The sequence below is a fragment of the Neodiprion virginianus genome, chromosome 3 (assembly GCF_021901495.1).
Source record: "Neodiprion virginianus isolate iyNeoVirg1 chromosome 3, iyNeoVirg1.1, whole genome shotgun sequence".
Classification (NCBI taxonomy): domain Eukaryota; kingdom Metazoa; phylum Arthropoda; class Insecta; order Hymenoptera; family Diprionidae; genus Neodiprion; species Neodiprion virginianus.
The window spans coordinates 15,987,136-16,001,315 of record NC_060879.1 but is presented as its reverse complement, the minus strand read 5'-3'; the positions used below and the strand labels follow the sequence as shown (position 1 = coordinate 16,001,315).

At 41.7% G+C, this 14,180-nt stretch overlaps 1 long non-coding RNA gene across 1 annotated transcript; it reads right to left on the bottom strand.

Annotated features, from left to right (window-relative positions):
* Positions 1–1,785: 1,785 nt before the first annotated feature.
* Positions 1,786–12,668, bottom strand: LOC124300091 (uncharacterized). The gene is made up of 3 exons (XR_006907144.1): positions 12,618–12,668; positions 2,264–2,413; positions 1,786–1,836 (listed from the first exon to the last, which is right to left on the bottom strand). It is a non-coding gene; the product is annotated as an uncharacterized LOC124300091 (long non-coding RNA).
* Between the last annotated feature and the right edge of the window lie 1,512 nt (positions 12,669–14,180).

The window sequence follows — 14,180 nt, the reverse complement described above, 5'->3', positions numbered from 1 at the left end:
AATTAAAATGGCCGTTGGGACATCGGGTCTCACTTCCCTACAAGAGGCAACGGCCAAGGCTCTCGAGGTGGAGGCCATGCGTAAACAACATTTTGGAAACTTCGCCAAATCGAGGTGCCAAAAGTCACTTCAGAAAGATGGGATTATGAGCGCTCGGAAAAGACCAAGCCTCAGAATTATAGAAATAATAGAAGTAATAATAATTTTAAACAAGGAAATCGTGATTCTTTTCAAAATCAGAATAACAGACGCGAAATTAAAAACGTAGTGGCATCTGAACAAACTGTATTGTCTTGCTTATTTTGTAAAAAGGTTGGACATGATGCCAACCACTGCTTTTTGCTTAAGAAAATTACTGGGTAAGCGATGCAAGATTCGAATCCGAATTCCTATAATTGGTGGAAAAAAGATATAGAAATAAGGGAATGAAATTCTCAATCTAGCTCTTCAGCCAAAACTCGTACAAATAACTGATCTCAAATGATTTGTCAGGGCGAAAATCATCACGAATTGGTGAAAGTGAAAGCCCTCTTAAAGAACAGTTTTTAATTAGAAGTCTAAGACAGTCTGGTCTTTACGCGAGCGGTACTGTGAATGGCATCGATTGTCTTTGGGTAATAGACACCGGTGCGGAAGTGACAGTAGTTCGATCGGATCTCTTTAAATCCGATGGCCAGATTGTTCCCTCTTTATCCCTGCGAACAGCCACTGGAGAGACGACCCCGGTTTTAAGACAGGTTACTGTCCAAATCAACCTTTTTGGATGTATCGACTCTCCGCATAAGGTTTTTATCGCAGATATAGAGGATGAAGGTATTTTGGAAATAGACTTTCTTACAGCACATAACTGTGTTATCTCGACCAAGAGAAATTCACTAGCGTCAAACAATCGCGAACTAGCTCTTTGTACGAATAGGAATGGAATTTATTGGACTCCTCCTGGAATTCGGGAAATAGAACTTTCTGAGGATGATTTTCAACAACACTTTCCTTCACATTTACAGAGCCTTGTTTAGAAGACTTCGATTTCGTTGAATCCAGCTCAGTTAGAATCGTTTAAATCTCATTTGCTAGAATTTGTAGATTCTTTCGCCAAAGATAGTGGTGATAAGGGTCGATGTACTTCCGTCAAGCACAAGATCGACGTTGGAGAGAATTCACCAATAAAACAGGCTCCTCGAAGACTCGCTCTGAACGCCCGAGAAGAGGTGAAGAAGCTCGTGGAAGACATGCTAGTGAATGATGTGATCGAACCATCGTCTAGCCCCTGGACCTCACCAATCGTCCTCGTTAACAAGAAAGACGGATCCAAACGATTTTGTGTCGATTACAGGAAGCTGAATGACATAACGAAAAAAGATTCTTATCCTCTACCCAGAATCGACGAGACACTTGACCTGATAGCTGGTGCAACTTGGTTCAGCACCATAGATCTTCAGAGTGGATACTGACAGGTCGAAATGGATCCTCTAGACAAAGAAAAAACAGCTTTTGTCACGGGTTTAGGAGGATTATGGCAGTTCAAGGTCATATCTTTCGGCTTAAGTAATGCCCCGGCTACCTTTGAACGAATGATGGAGGCTGTTCTCCATGGGCTCACTGGCAAAATATGCCTCGTTTATTTAGACGATATAATTGTCTTTGGTAAGAACTTTGAAGAAGAAGTTCAAAATCTCAAACAAGTTTTAGTCAGGCTAAAGCAAGCAGGCCTGAAAATGAGCCCGAAAAAATGCCATTTATTCCAGAGAGAAGTAGGCTTCCTCGGACACATCGTCTCAGCTCAAGGTGTGAAGACTGACCCATCCAAAATCGAGAAGGTTTCTTCTTGGCTGACACCTGAAAATGAAGAGCAAGTTCAAAGCTTTTTAGGACCTTGTACTTATTACAGAAGATTTGTAAAAGGTTTCGTTAGCATAGGTAAACCTCTCCATCACTTAACCGGAATCAAGATTCCTTTTGACTGGAGCCCGGAATGCGAAGAAGGTTTCAAGAAATTAGAAGAAAATCTTATTTCTTCGCCGATTTTAGCCTATCCAGAGGTCGAACTTCCTTTTATTTTGGATACAGATGCCTCTCTTTCAGGATTAGGTGGAGTTCTGTCACAGATTCAGGGAGGTCAGGAGAAAGTGATAAGTTATTTAAGTAGAGTTCTGAGTAAAACCGAAAGGAATTATTGTGTCACTCGTAGAGAACTTTTAGCTGTTGTAAAGACCATGGTACATTTTCATCATTATTTGTACGGTAGGAGATTTTTGATACCAACAGATCATGCTTCCCCTAGGTGGTTACTTTCGTTCAAATCCCCTGAAGGTCAGGTAGCTGGATAGTTAGAAAGGCTCGGACAGTACGATTCTGATATTCGTCATCGATCAGGAATTCATCACGGAAACGCCGATGCTCTCTCGCGAAGACCCTGCGAAGAAATGTCAGATTGTAAACAATGTGCACGATTTGAGAAAAACCGAATCCCCCCTAGTAGATAGGTTATGAGAGTTCTCGATCCAAACATGGCGGCGTGCCCCCCCCCCCCCCCCCGTTTCGATAGCCATTTTGATGGCGGCCATTTTGATTTTTGCTTAGTCAGACGAGTGGCCATTCACACAGCGGCCATTTTGATTTTTGCTTAGTCAGACGAGTGGCCATTCACACAGCGGCCATTTTGATTTTTGCTTAGCCGGATGAGCAGCCATTTTGATTTTTGCTTAGCCGGATGAGCAGCCATTTTGATTTTTGCTTAGCCGGATGAGCAGCCATTTTGATTTTTGCTTAGCCGGATGAGCAGCCATTTTGATTTTTGCTTAGCCGGATGAGCAGCCATTTTGATTTTTGCTTAGCCGGATGAGCAGCCATTTTGATTTTTGCTTAGCTGGATGAGCAGCCATTTTGATTTTTGCTTAGCCGGATGAGCAGTCATTTTGATCTTTGCTCAGCCGGATGAGCAGCCATTTTGATTTTTCATCGTCCGACAGTTTGATAATATGATTTTCGCTATGACGTCATCAGCATAATCGACCGATTTTGCCGTCTGACGAGCAGCCATTCAGACAGCGGCCATTTTGATTTTCATCGTCCGACAGTTTATATTGGACTTTATATCTGAGTTATATTGGACAAACGTCACAACACCTAAAAAATAGAATTTCTGGTCATCGTTCTAATATCAAATGCCATGTCACTGACAGATGCGCTTTAGCAGATCACTCTTTGACCCTGGGTCACAATTTCGATTTTAACAACTCTATAACCCTTGCTACAGAACCGAACTGGTATAAACGCATCATCAAAGAAATGATACATATCTTTAAGAACAAAAGGAACTCTGTTAACAAACGTACAGATATTGAACATCTTAGCCACCTATACTCTAACATTCTCTAGTTTACATTATCGTGTTTTCAAATCATGTGCGCCCCTTACTCCGATTGGTCACTGCCTTTGTACTCCATGACTTTCGAACATAGATCAAGTTCACACGTGATCAACAACATAGATTTACGGATCGGTTCCCGCTAACCTTCACTTCCGTCCGAAATGCTGTACTACTAACAACACCTAAGCATGTACTGGTCGTCATTTTTTGTGAGTAATCTTTTCAAAATTAATTAATCTTTTCCCATTTCCATTTCCAAATTATTAATAAGCATTTTCTGACATATTTTCATTTCTCATAAACCAATTTTTCCTCTGATTAACCTATCTTCAAAATTTTGACACGTAACCTAAAACTGTCACTTTGACAGTTTCGTGCAACTGTATAATTTTCACTTAATTCTGTTAAAACAACAAATATTGTATTTTAAACATATTCCATGCTCTCAACTCTGAATTGTTGTGTTGAAGCATCCTATTTTTTTGTTAATTATTTAGATTTTATTCCTGAGGATGGTCGGCAGGGCCCGGCCGAAACGTCGATTTTTCATATTCACGTCTTTCAAGTATTAAATTCTTCTTCTTCCTGACCGGAATTTCGACGAACCCTTCATCTTCGTCCGACAGTTTGATAATATGATTTTCGCTATGATGTCACCAGTATAATCGACCGATTTTACCGTCTGACGGTGGCCATTTTGATTTTTGCTCAGTCGGATGGGCGGCCATTTTGATTTTTATCGTCAGACAGTTTGATAATGTGATTTATTTCTTGGTCGGACGAATAGCCATTTTGATTTTTCGCCGTTACCCGTAAACTTTCGCGCCAATAGTTTGCCCCAGGCGAAAAATAATATTTTCCACGTACTTCGAATACATTCTTTTGCGTTAATCGACCGGATGGTGACATCGCAATTAGATAGGCCGAGAATGTTCACTACAATTAGATAGGTCGGGGAATGTTGACGACAATCCGTAAACTTTCACTCGCGCTAATAGTTTGCTTTGACTATCACTCTCCCAAATTCTTACCTTACCCAAGTGCAACACGATTGTCATATGCGCGCAAAGAATTGCCACATTTGCGAAAAGCAGTTTACCCCTGAGGAGAAAAAGTGCCGCGACCACTGTAACTTCACGGGTAAATATCGTGCTCCTGCTCATAATCGGTGTAATTTGAATTTCAGAGAGACGCACACAATTCCAATAGTTTTCCACAATTTGTCCGGTTACGATTCTCACTTTTAATAATATCCCTCGCGTCAACTTTTCCCTGTGAAATTACCCTTCTATAATTCTTGTGAGACGAAAGCGCTAAAATCATCATGATACGTAATAACCAGTTTACCGGCGAAGAAATAATTATAGGATTCAGCGACGCGACTTCGGAGTTTTCGCTCCAAGATCTTCGGCGACTCGTTGAATGTGTCCGGAGAGCTCGTGCGCAACCGCGCAGACAGCACAGGGTATATGTTCGGGACATAACATTAATCCTGCATTTTCAAAAATGGGGGAAATGAGGTGATCGCGATCTTTTCGGACATCGAACCAGATGACGATGAACGCAAAGCCAATTGGATCGAGCGTCGTCAGATCAGCGAGGAATAAGATACGTCCCGACGCATGATTGTGCGCCGGAAAACGTTCAACGACTGCAGCAGTGTTCGCCCTCAGAGCGAAAATAATATTTTCACCATACTTCGAATACATTCTTTTGTGCTAATCGACCGGGCGGCGACACCGCAATTAGATAGGCTGGGAATGTTGATGGTGATCCGTAAACTTTTACGCTAATAGTTTACCTCCAGGCTTATTTCCCACTCGATGGGGTATATAAAACGTGGGCCTATTCCGATGATGACGCTGGTCTCATCGTCTCTTCGCGTCGTGAACTGCTCTTACTAGTGAAAAACAAGAAACCGATTGAAACGCGATGGATCTAACAAAAGTTAACCACGTCGGCCGTCTGGAGAATCCGCCAACCAAGAAGATGTCGGAACTTGAAATTCGAGCGGCGTACAACATCACGGGCTTACGGCTGGTCAAAACGAAATTTGGGGTATGTGTTCTGGCGACGATCGATGAAGATTACAACGTCTTCTTGCCACCGAGAATCGCAAGGGTCCTGCAGGAAGATTCAAATCAGCTGGCTGAAATGTGCAACATGGCTGGGCAAAATCGCCTGCAAATGAAATATCTTGGTGGGGAATTCAACAAGCTCGAATTTTCATGCGGTTATGTGCCATAAATAAACTATGCGATCACCAACCACCACGTCTACAAAAATTCATCCGCGAGGGGATGAAAGCAGGCGTGCTGGACATCGAACTTTCGCCAACCGGATCCGAACGGGAGTTGTAACGAATCTCGGAAATATCAACCGGTACCAGCCTCTCGCTGCGGGGCTTTCGACATTCGTTGAGCTGCCCAAGGATATTCAGCGGAAGAGGGCGGTGGTGAACGTGAAAAACAACGATGAAAGATGCCTTCTCTGGCCCATCACTGCAGCCCGCCACCCGGCCAACACCCCCACCGATAGAACTAACCATTATCGCCGCTTTATCTCCGAGTTGAACTGTACAGGCATCAAATTCCCTGCCACTCTACATGATGTGAAAAAGCTTGAGATTCCATATTGATACCTGGACAGACCGAGACCCTACCTTGGGGGTTTGTCCCAGCCCCCTGATAGCTATAGGATAAAACTGTACACGTTTAATTATTGTGAATATTTACGCTTGACGCCTCGGGCGATCCGCCATCATGCGGAAACGATTTAGACTGGATTTGAAAATGTGAATTCATATACTTAACATTTATTTGTTTATTTATTTATTTATTTATTCATTTATTTATTTATTATCAATATATTGTGAAATTATTCATTTTTATTCGTTTACCACGTGAAAAGTTTTCAGAAAACGAAAAAAAGTTTTCAGAAAATGAAAAAAAGTTTTCCGAAAACTTTTTTCCCATTTGATTAACACGTAAAAAAAGTTTTCAGGAAATGAAAATAAGTTTTCTGAAAACGAAAAAAAGTTTTCTGAAAATGAAAATAAGTTTTCTGAAAATGAAAAAAAGTTTTCTGAAAATGAAAAAAAAATGTGTAATAATCGTATGGAAAAATTGCAGATTATTATTATTATTATTATTATTATTATTATTTTCATGGCATCGAGTACGGCCCATGTGCATGCAAAGGAGATAAGTGTGGAAATATTTGTATATTCAAATCTTTTATTGTAATTCGGAAAATACATACAAATTATGTTACATGGCTGTTTTATTTATCCTGCTATTGTGCGAACTATCAAAACCCAACCACTTCACATAGACCCGATTCCCCCGTTTGCGTAATACTTTCTCCACAAGATAGCCGTCGGGGTATTTTACTTTGCCGAGCTCCTCCTCGTAGAAGCCCCCCTCGATGGGATGATCTTGATAATCGGTAAGTTTGTACGTCGCGTCGGCGGATTGGTATCTTTCACCTCACTCGCGGTGAATATTTCAGTCGTCCAATTGGGCGTATAGCCTTTTTCGAATACATTCTTGTACTTGCTGATTCAAACTCGATCGCCCGCACTGAAGGTGCCAGGATGTCCCTAATTTGGGGGACACGGACCAGCCAGCGTGATACGCGACTCAAATCCAGCCGAGAATTTCTTTGCCGCAAGCTCGTCCGACGCATAGTTTTTGAATTATAAGCGATAGCGTTAGGCCAATCAGAGTGCACCATTTCATCCGGATTTGCCGCCACGGAAATTGCTGTTTTGTTCGTCTGGGTGAATTATTATTATTCGTTTACGAATTAAATATCGGCACCTCCACTCTCTCCCTGTTGTACCCCTTCTCGAGCGCTGACCTCGGTATTGTTGCCGCGGCACACGCTGCCGGCCGCACACACACGGACGCACACTCGTGTGTGTGAAACATAAGCGAATGCCCAGCTACACAATACTACGAAACACACATCTACGAGTGAAAATAAAAATAAATCCCCAAATAAATCAGCGGATTTAAGATTTAATGCTATAAAACACTTCCAATCATCGATGTATGCATCAAACTAGAGATTTTAGATGATTGATATGCCGTTAGGGCTCATAATTAGTCATTCAATCAATCTGAATTATGGTTTCCGAACATTTTTTGTGTCTTTGCAACATAATTTTTCCACTAGTTTGAAATTCATCATTGACATCCGATTTTTCAATAATGCGAGGGAAAAATAACTCGCTGAATTGACGTGTCAATAGGTTTGTAAATCGATTACGATTCACCTGAGTTAACACAAAATAACTAAATGAATGAGAATTCACTGAATCACTAAAAATGATAACCGAAATCACGAGAATTATTTGAGATATGCCTCTGAGGGTTTGTCGACGTAACGTAAACGTCATTTTCAATCAGACTGCCGTTCAAAACAATTTCATATGCCCACAGCTGTGATAGACTCATTATAGCATCTCGAACAAGGTTGAAGGACCTCATTTTCTGTCTAAAAGACTATCGTCACACAAAAAATCCTCAAAATTCACTCACCCAAAGTCCTCAAAACTCTGCCTTCTCTTAACGCATGTCCGTTAATCTCTTTGACTCTAGGCGTGAAGATGTTTCAAATAATCGGAAAGAGATTAACGGACATGCGTTAAGAGAAGGCAGAGTTTTGAGGACTTTGGGTGAGTGAATTTTGAGGATTTTTTGTGTGACGATAGTCTTTTAGACAGAAAATGAGGTCCTTCAACCTTGTGCGAGATGCTATAATGAGTCTATCACAGCTGTGGGCATATGAAATTGTTTTGAACGGCAGTCTGATTGAAAATGACGTTTACGTTACGTCGACAAACCCTCAGAGGCATATCTCAAATAATTCTCGTGATTTCGGTTATCATTTTTAGTGATTCAGTGAATTCTCATTCATTTAGTTATTTTGTGTTAACTCAGGTGAATCGTAATCGATTTACAAACCTATTGACACGTCAATTCAGCGAGTTATTTTTCCCTCGCATTATTGAAAAATCGGATGTCAATGATGAATTTCAAACTAGTGGAAAAATTATGTTGCAAAGACACAAAAAATGTTCGGAAACCATAATTCAGATTGATTGAATGACTAATTATGAGCCCTAACGGCATATCAATCATCTAAAATCTCTAGTTTGATGCATACATCGATGATTGGAAGTGTTTTATAGCATTAAATCTTAAATCCGCTGATTTATTTGGGGATTTATTTTTATTTTCACTCGTAGATGTGTGTTTCGTAGTATTGTGTAGCTGGGCATTCGCTTATGTTTCACACACACGAGTGTGCGTCCGTGTGTGTGCGGCCGGCAGCGTGTGCCGCGGCAACAATACCGAGGTCAGCGCTCGAGAAGGGGTACAACAGGGAGAGAGTGGAGGTGCCGATATTTAATTCGTAAACGAATAATAATAATTCACCCAGACGAACAAAACAGCAATTTCCGTGGCGGCAAATCCGGATGAAATGGTGCACTCTGATTGGCCTAACGCTATCGCTTATAATTCAAAAACTATGCGTCGGACGAGCTTGCGGCAAAGAAATTCTCGGCTGGATTTGAGTCGCGTATCACGCTGGCTGGTCCGTGTCCCCCAAATTAGGGACATCCTGGCACCTTCAGTGCGGGCGATCGAGTTTGAATCAGCAAGTACAAGAATGTATTCGAAAAAGGCTATACGCCCAATTGGACGACTGAAATATTCACCGCGAGTGAGGTGAAAGATACCAATCCGCCGACGCGACGTACAAACTTACCGATTATCAAGATCATCCCATCGAGGGGGGCTTCTACGAGGAGGAGCTCGGCAAAGTAAAATACCCCGACGGCTATCTTGTGGAGAAAGTATTACGCAAACGGGGGAATCGGGTCTATGTGAAGTGGTTGGGTTTTGATAGTTCGCACAATAGCAGGATAAATAAAACAGCCATGTAACATAATTTGTATGTATTTTCCGAATTACAATAAAAGATTTGAATATACAAATATTTCCACACTTATCTCCTTTGCATGCACATGGGCCGTACTCGATGCCATGAAAATAATAATAATAATAATAATAATAATAATAATCTGCAATTTTTCCATACGATTATTACACATTTTTTTTTCATTTTCAGAAAACTTTTTTTCATTTTCAGAAAACTTATTTTCATTTTCAGAAAACTTTTTTTCGTTTTCAGAAAACTTATTTTCATTTCCTGAAAACTTTTTTTACGTGTTAATCAAATGGGAAAAAAGTTTTCGGAAAACTTTTTTTCATTTTCTGAAAACTTTTTTTCGTTTTCTGAAAACTTTTCACGTGGTAAACGAATAAAAATGAATAATTTCACAATATATTGATAATAAATAAATAAATGAATAAATAAATAAATAAATAAACAAATAAATGTTAAGTATATGAATTCACATTTTCAAATCCAGTCTAAATCGTTTCCGCATGATGGCGGATCGCCCGAGGCGTCAAGCGTAAATATTCACAATAATTAAACGTGTACAGTTTTATCCTATAGCTATCAGGGGGCTGGGACAAACCCCCAAGGTAGGGTCTCGGTCTGTCCAGGTATCAATATGGAATCTCAAGCTTTTTCACATCATGTAGAGTGGCAGGGAATTTGATGCCTGTACAGTTCAACTCGGAGATAAAGCGGCGATAATGGTTAGTTCTATCGGTGGGGGTGTTGGCCGGGTGGCGGGCTGCAGTGATGGGCCAGAGAAGGCATCTTTCATCGTTGTTTTTCACGTTCACCACCGCCCTCTTCCGCTGAATATCCTTGGGCAGCTCAACGAATGTCGAAAGCCCCGCAGCGAGAGGCTGGTACCGGTTGATATTTCCGAGATTCGTTACAACTCCCGTTCGGATCCGGTTGGCGAAAGTTCGATGTCCAGCACGCCTGCTTTCATCCCCTCGCGGATGAATTTTTGTAGACGTGGTGGTTGGTGATCGCATAGTTTATTTATGGCACATAACCGCATGAAAATTCGAGCTTGTTGAATTCCCCACCAAGATATTTCATTTGCAGGCGATTTTGCCCAGCCATGTTGCACATTTCAGCCAGCTGATTTGAATCTTCCTGCAGGACCCTTGCGATTCTCGGTGGCAAGAAGACGTTGTAATCTTCATCGATCGTCGCCAGAACACATACCCCAAATTTCGTTTTGACCAGCCGTAAGCCCGTGATGTTGTACGCCGCTCGAATTTCAAGTTCCGACATCTTCTTGGTTGGCGGATTCTCCAGACGGCCGACGTGGTTAACTTTTGTTAGATCCATCGCGTTTCAATCGGTTTCTTGTTTTTCACTAGTAAGAGCAGTTCACGACGCGAAGAGACGATGAGACCAGCGTCATCATCGGAATAGGCCCACGTTTTATATACCCCATCGAGTGGGAAATAAGCCTGGAGGTAAACTATTAGCGTAAAAGTTTACGGATCACCATCAACATTCCCAGCCTATCTAATTGCGGTGTCGCCGCCCGGTCGATTAGCACAAAAGAATGTATTCGAAGTATGGTGAAAATATTATTTTCGCTCTGAGGGCGAACACTGCTGCAGTCGTTGAACGTTTTCCGGCGCACAATCATGCGTCGGGACGTATCTTATTCCTCGCTGATCTGACGACGCTCGATCCAATTGGCTTTGCGTTCATCGTCATCTGGTTCGATGTCCGAAAAGATCGCGATCACCTCATTTCCCCCATTTTTGAAAATGCAGGATTAATGTTATGTCCCGAACATATACCCTGTGCTGTCTGCGCGGTTGCGCACGAGCTCTCCGGACACATTCAACGAGTCGCCGAAGATCTTGGAGCGAAAACTCCGAAGTCGCGTCGCTGAATCCTATAATTATTTCTTCGCCGGTAAACTGGTTATTACGTATCATGATGATTTTAGCGCTTTCGTCTCACAAGAATTATAGAAGGGTAATTTCACATGGAAAAGTTGACGCGAGGGATATTATTAAAAGTGAGAATCGTAACCGGACAAATTGTGGAAAACTATTGGAATTGTGTGCGTCTCTCTGAAATTCAAATTACACCGATTATGAGCAGGAGCACGATATTTACCCGTGAAGTTACAGTGGTCGCGGCACTTTTTCTCCTCAGGGGTAAACTGCTTTTCGCAAATGTGGCAATTCTTTGCGCGCATATGACAATCGTGTTGCACTTGGGTAAGGTAAGAATTTGGGAGAGTGATAGTCAAAGCAAACTATTAGCGCGAGTGAAAGTTTACGGATTGTCGTCAACATTCCCCGACCTATCTAATTGTAGTGAACATTCTCGGCCTATCTAATTGCGATGTCACCATCCGGTCGATTAACGCAAAAGAATGTATTCGAAGTACGTGGAAAATATTATTTTTCGCCTGGGGCAAACTATTGGCGCGAAAGTTTACGGGTAACGGCGAAAAATCAAAATGGCTATTCGTCCGACCAAGAAATAAATCACATTATCAAACTGTCTGACGATAAAAATCAAAATGGCCGCCCATCCGACTGAGCAAAAATCAAAATGGCCACCGTCAGACGGTAAAATCGGTCGATTATACTGGTGACATCATAGCGAAAATCATATTATCAAACTGTCGGACGATGAAAATCAAAATGGCCGCTGTCTGAATGGCTGCTCGTCAGACGGCAAAATCGGTCGATTATGCTGATGACGTCATAGCGAAAATCATATTATCAAACTGTCGGACGATGAAAAATCAAAATGGCTGCTCATCCGGCTGAGCAAAGATCAAAATGACTGCTCATCCGGCTAAGCAAAAATCAAAATGGCTGCTCATCCGGCTAAGCAAAAATCAAAATGGCTGCTCATCCGGCTAAGCAAAAATCAAAATGGCTGCTCATCCGGCTAAGCAAAAATCAAAATGGCTGCTCATCCGGCTAAGCAAAAATCAAAATGGCTGCTCATCCGGCTAAGCAAAAATCAAAATGGCCGCCATCAAAATGGCTATCGAAACGGGGGGGGGGCACGCCGCCATGTTTGGATCGAGAACTCTCATAACCTATCTACTCCCTCTCTTCCATTACGGAAGATTTCTCTCGAACAAGACCTGGAGGGATGGAGAGAATCTCAACCAGAGGACAACACCTTAACTCAGATTAAGTCCTGGAAGGAAGCAGAGACCCGCCCAGACTGGCAGGATATATCTTCAGCCGAGCTAGACTTGAAAATTTATTGGGCTCAATGGGATTCTATCCTTTCAATTGACGGAATTTTATACCGAAAATGGGAATCTGCAGACTTGAAAGAAATCAGGTGGAAACTTTTGGTTCCTAGGAAACGAGTTCTAGAGATTCTTGCTCTTCACCATGATTCTCCTACAGGCGGACACTTCGCCTCGAATAAAACTCTGGGCAGAATACGCAACTTCTACTTTTGACCTCGTTGCCGGTCGGACGTCTAAGATTGGTGCCGAAGATGTTGAATCTGCACGGCAAAGAAATGACCTCGAGCTAAAGGACATAGCTCTCTTCAAGTTTACAACGTGGGGGCTCCTTTCGAGAGAACAGCAATGGACATTCTCGGACCTCTCGCTACAACCTATACAGGAAATAAATATGTTCTGGTTATTGCAGACTATTTTACCAAGTGGCCCGAAGTGGTTCCACTTGCGAATCAAGAAGCTTCTACTGTAGCTCAAGCGTTCGTTAGAGAGTTTATCTGTAGACACGGACTTCCTTTAGAACTTCATACTGATCAAGGTCTGATTGAGCGTCTGAATTGAACTTCACTTCAATATTTGTCGTCCTTCGTAGAGTAGAATCAAAGAGACTGGGACTCCTGGATCCCTTTCTTCCTTTTATCTTACAGATCTGCGATTCATGAGACGACATAATAGACGCCAGCCCTTATGCTTACTGGAAGAAATCTTCGGCTTCGGTCAGATTTAGAAAAATGCCCTGTTCCTGTGCAAAGACAGCACTAAAAAGATTATGCCTCTCTTTTACAACAAAGATTAAAAGAAATTCATAGCCTTGCTAGAAGTAGAATTTCTATGGCTTCAGACAAATTAAAAACTCGTTATGATATTCGAGCCAGAGATTCAAAATTCAATCCCGGCGATTCTGTCTGGCTCTTTCAACCTTGAAGACAGAAAGGACGATGTGTAAAACGACAAAGAAATCGGGAAGGCCCTTACTTAGTGGTTAACCGGATCAATGATGTCGTTTACAGGATCCGAAAAAACCTTTACTCCAAGGCGAAAGTGGTACACCTGGACGGTCTTGCTCCATTTGAAGAAGATCAACCCGAAACAGACTCTCCAAAACCTGGAACATCCTTCTAGGTTGGATCTTCAGACGTACACCCTTGTCATCTATGGTCGACTTAACTTTCTTTACAGTCAGTCATCGATTGGAAGAAGAATCTTCCTTTCGGAATTCATTTGAATAAAACTCGACCGGTTACTACTATTATTAAAGAGAATATCGGTTGCGGAAAATTAACTTTCACCGAGAGGTTTTTAGCAGATCGCCAGGTCTGTACACTTTTAGAACCTCTTGAGGAATATCGAGACGTCACTGGAATTAATCTTTTAGAATCGATGTATCAGGACCCAGATCGATATTGCTATCATTTTCAGCATTTCGCTCAGATGGTTATGTTAGGTAGGCATCTTCAAACAACTTTGTGACCCGTAAAGGTAATGGAGAGATCGATATTTAGTAGCAATTGTTTTATAGAAGCTCGCCGAAGATTGAGAAATTTTCGCGACTTCGAATCTCATTTATTGATGAAAAATTTCAATTTTCTGATTCGCTCGTCTGAGCTCAGAGTAGATTTG